Genomic DNA, 5,338 nt, shown 5'->3' with positions numbered 1-5,338 from the left:
TGCTAAAACAGTTGTTGCCTTCCAGTTCTGTAGTTTTGCTTGCTTACAATTAAATCTATAACCACACTCTGCACCCATTTACTTGCTGACAGAAAATCAATAGCAGAAAATTGTAGGCTGACGGGATCACGCATTATAGTTCTTTATAAGTTACATTGCATACCTACTTGAGTGCTGAACCTGGGAATGCTCAGATCTTGCACAATGCTTATGCAGCTCTTTCCTGTGTTTGTGCATGGACTGGGCTGAGAACCTTGGAGAAACACTGCCCACCAGTCATAGCTCTGCCATATTCTTCCTTTTGATCCCTCTGTGGACTGCAGATCAACCTTTTGATGGAAGTGACTGGATGGTGTGCAGTCATTTCCCAGTGTTCCACTGCCAGCAAAAGTTTGGAGTTTGAAACACCTTCACTCCTCCTCAGGCTTAGTATTGCAGAAGGGCATGAACACCATCAGGCAAGCTTTGAATTAATGAATTTTTTTCATGGTTGAATAATGTATAAACCCAGCTCTTACTGCCACCAACAACCCATGTTGTTCTGTAATGAAATATGCATTTCTTTTATATCTGAAAAATGTAAAGTACATTCATTTTGTAGGTAGTGCAAAATTTATGGTCATCTTAATTATTCAACGCTTTTTTAAGATTGTAGGTGTATTTAAATTACATGATTGATGACCACCCAGTCCCTTACGAACCCTTGAAATAAAGTATGATAGATTTGGACAAATTAACATCTGAGCCTGCTCTTTTCCCAGTCACTCTAGAGTTGGCAAGCCAGGTTGCCCAGAGCATTTAGGCACTTGGTGCTTAACGAAGTCTTCCATAATGAAGGATCTTAATAGAAGTGAAACCTGTGAAAATGTTTGATCCATACCTAACCACCTGGAAGGCAGTGCTAGTGTGTTAGAGGATCAGACCTAGCATGCAAGTTTTGTGTTACTGTGTCATGTGCAAATCGGAGATAAAGCATTCAGTTTGTGTTTCTCTGCCTTATATATATATACCTTTATAGTCAGTATTTTATTTATGTATTTTGGTTTTTTTAAAAGGACCTTTATCTTGGTAATTTACATGAGGGAGTGTCGTGGTTTAAGCCCAGCCAGCAACTCAGAACCACACAGCCGCTCGCTCACTCTTCCCCTTCTTCCTCCCCCCGCTCCCAGAGGGATGGGGAGGAGAATCGGAGGAGTGTAAATCCCATGGGTTGAGGTAACAGCACTCCAGTAACTAAGGTATAATACAAACCACTACTGCTACCAATAATAATGGTAAGGGAAATAACAAGGGGAGAGGACACAACCGCTCACCACCCGCCAACCGATACCCAGCCCGACCCGAGCAGCCATCTGGGCCTTCTGGGTGACTCCCCACAGTTTATATACAGGCATGACGTGCTGTGGTATGAAATACCCCCTTGGCCAGTTTGGGTCTGGTGTCTTGTCTTTGCTTCCTCCTGGCTTCCCCTCCTCCCTGGCAGAGCATGAGACTGAGAAAGTCCTTGGTCAGAGTAAACATTACTTAGCAACAACTAAAAACATCAGTGTTATCAGCGTTGTTCCCAGACTGAAAGTCAAAAAGACAGCACTGCACCAGCTACTAAGAAGGAGAAAAAATGACTGCTGTAGCTGAACCCAGGACAAGGAGTAGAAATTTAGATTTAAGATAAAACAGTAATAAGTCATTATTTATCAATCGGGATTGTTACATCCAAATGATAAAGAAGAATAGCCATGTACTGCTTCTGACTTTCTTTCAGATCTCCTGTATGAACGCAGCTCTAGGTCCTATGTTTTGTGCAACTGACATGCTTTACAAGTTACATGCTTTATAATTACATTCTTAACAGGACACCTGGAGAAAATTTGAACTGACTACCATTTTGAGCAGTCAAAATGTAAGATGAAGGAATGTATGGTTTATAGGGCTTCATGTTTTTCCCTGAGAAAAATCCTCAAGCATGTCTTTCAGACATCATTTTCTAGATGTTTCAATTTAGAAGACTTGATATTTTTTACAGTTCTTTGGAGGCTCTGCACACTGGTTTTGAAACAGTCAATTGCAAAACACAGGATACAGTTCTTTCAGCTTGCTGAGCTGTCATTAGCAGCCTACCATTGCTCTTTTTTTCCCAAAATGAACCAGCTTGAGTATGTGTACACTGCACAGCCACACATTTGAGACTTATCCATGATGATTAGAGTTGTTTTGCCTGAAATAACTTAGGAAGATATTTTGCTGGATTTATGAGTGTAAGACTGTATAACCTTTGTAGTTATAGATGTCTTTGTTCACTTATTCCTATACATACGATTTTATAACATACATTTTTTTTCTTTTCTTAAAAATTTTGGTCATGTTCTTTTCACTCAATGCATTGTCACAGTAGGAAGGGAGTTGCCTAGCATTTTTATGTATAGATTGTTCAAATGCAGCAACTAATGCTGTCACAGAATGAGTGTTTAAAACTGTGTAACCACTAGACTACAGTGTGCCGTCTCAAGTTATTTTTTGTTTCTCCTGAAATCATATTTAAATTCATTCATTGTCCTATTTGACACATCAGTCTTAGCAGACCACGCATTTACTTCTACAAGGTCGTCTTCTGCATTTGACCTGGTTCAGCTAGGGAAGCATTCCACAAATTACTTAATTCTCTTTGCTCACATGCCTCACTGGGATGGCCAATGCCAATCTGTCACTCATCAGCATTTTTTTTCATGTATTTAATGTTCTGCTAGTGAATTAAAGCTGAATTTGACATTCAGTGCATAATGAATGTCTTAGGGGCCACTTTGAGGTACTGTAACAAGGCTCTTACTGTCCAATTCTATTTTGCATCATCTGGGAGACTTGCTGAGGATCAGACATCCTTCCCTCTGCTGTGAAAGTGCGCTTAACCAGACCCCTTTCCTATTCAACTCCAGCCATGAAAAGCTTCATCAGTAACTGGGAGCTTCTTCTTGGAATGCTCATTTAAAAAATTGTCTAGTTGGCTATTTGTGGCCAATATAAAACTGAAAAGCTTTATAATAAGCAAGTAGCTTACCATCAAGCATTATACTAGGCGCCTTACAATTTTTGTCTTTTTTTTGTGGGGTATTTAACCTATTCCTAATACCTTTGAAATCAAGATAGAAGGTAGCACAATGCAAGTGGATAAATTGTTAGATTTAATCTTTATTTTCTGTTAAACCTTCTATACTGGCATTCTGTTTCAGAATTTTAAACAAAAATAATTCTTATGTCTCATTTATTGGCTCAGCTGGACTTCAGAGTTATATGATAATGGGCTCGTAATTGAGAAGACAGAACTTAGTACTGTTGTGTCCAGTGTTGTTCTTTATCTTTGTCTTCCAAATGTTTGTTTGCTAAGTTCTTTCTAATGGGAGATGGTAGTGCTGGTGTTCATTAGACAGCATGACTTTCCAACTGTTGATTTTTCCAATGTCTTATTTTACCTTTGAAATTTTTCCCAAGTTTTGAGGAGTCAAAATAAGTCTTCCATATGATCTCCCATTTCTGTTATTTTAATTCGCATTGCAGAATAGTCTTGAAATATACAAAATAAATTCCTTTTGGGCAAGACTAAAATGGAAGCTGAGCTGCATGAGTACATTTAGTTCACTGCCATGAACCCTGAAACCAGATCATGGCTAGTCCAGAGTAACTCCTCCTGAAACACATAGTGCGAACATACTCAACACCGGCTGTTTCACTGTGCAGAGGAAGGAAGGACCTATGTTTTCATTGAAGCAACTGTGCAGGATGTTCATGTGTTGCTGATAATCCTAATAAATCTTTCTCTGGAAGTGTGTGCGGAGACCCAAGAAAGACAAGAGCTCTTTGCCTCCGAACTCATGAAAAGAACAGGGTCATAAGGCACTTGGCACCTCTCACAGCTGTGCTCTGGAACATGGCAGATAAAATTCTAAATTCCTTTGCAGTCATTTGCTACATATATCAAAGCAGGTTAGCCCTTTGAGGTTCACAGATTCCAAGTAATTTGAAGATTTGTATGTCCTTCCCCCCACCTCCCTTTATAGAGATTCCAAATAAAAGTAAAGTATGGCTTGAATAACTGACTTCAAATTTACAGCCCTTTTTACCTATGAAGCAAAAACTTCAAATACTTTCTAGCTTTAAGTTCTGCAGCAAATTTGGTTTACTACATGTGTTTATTTTTACTAAATATATTTACAAGTTATCATCAGAGCTCTCAAACTTATCCAAAGACTAAGCAACTTTGTTGTTTAAATTGAAATCCACCTATAACTTTATCTATAAAACATGTCAACCTCACTGCAGACTCCTGAAATTTCCATAGCACCTTATTTAGTTTCAACAGAAAGAAATGTTTGTTCTGTAAGTTGGATTCTAGTTACAACCTTGGCTATTGATGTGATACTCAAACTGGTGAGCAAACTGGGAATTAATCAAGTTGTGCTTCTTGTTAATGCTGAGGATGTAAAATGCTAATCAAGTAGGTAGTTAGTTACTTTATTTTTTTAATAATTGTATTAAAACTGTTGACTCAGTCTGCTTCAGGAAACTGATAGTAATCAGTCATTTGCCAATACAGCCCCAGCATTTTTTTACACTGACAGACTTCTGTTCCTGTAATGATTTTGAATACATGGCTCTTGTTGGTGACAGAAGTTAACATGTTTGCCTTTTCCTCCATGTGGAAGATAAGGTGCTCAGAAGGTTAATTGGATAATGCCAGTGAAGCATTTATGAGATGCCACAGCATTATGAAAAAAAGAGATTTTCCACCTGTCCTTGAAAAAATCTGATGAGACATTTGCCAAACAATCATTCAGACTTCTGAATTTTTCATCATTTTATACCAAATTCTAAAATGGATAAAGTAGGCTTTATCTACCTGTAAGATTTATTTTATAGTATTTTTTCCATTAGCAAAATCTTCTGTTTTGTGTTATGAGAAAGCAGCTTCTTAATGACTGTCTAACCAGGTTATCTTTCATGATAAATCAAAACAGCAAGGTTCATTAGCCTTTGTAATGCTTTGGAATGCATAACTTACAGAAATTATTACTATGTTTTGCATGCAGTAATTGCATAGTTCTATTAAAATACACTTTCAGTGCAGTCAAAGCATTCAGTTAGTCAGTATTAGAGATACTGAAGTTAAATTATTCTGTGTTTGCTTGTGTTAATGAAAATCATCATCTCAGCTATTTTCAGAAAAAGATGTAAAGCTCCAGTTCCAGTATTTCAGTCTGGCCCATGCAGAAAGATTCTTTCCACACATAAAGACTATATTCTTCAGTGTATGTGTGGTGGAGTGGAGTACTAACGGTAATAGCATCCT

Source organism: Nestor notabilis, unplaced genomic scaffold, assembly GCF_000696875.1.
Source record: "Nestor notabilis isolate BGI_N333 unplaced genomic scaffold, ASM69687v1 scaffold10428, whole genome shotgun sequence".
Classification (NCBI taxonomy): domain Eukaryota; kingdom Metazoa; phylum Chordata; class Aves; order Psittaciformes; family Psittacidae; genus Nestor; species Nestor notabilis.
The sequence above is the reverse complement of the archived record's forward strand: the minus strand, read 5'-3'. Positions refer to the sequence as shown.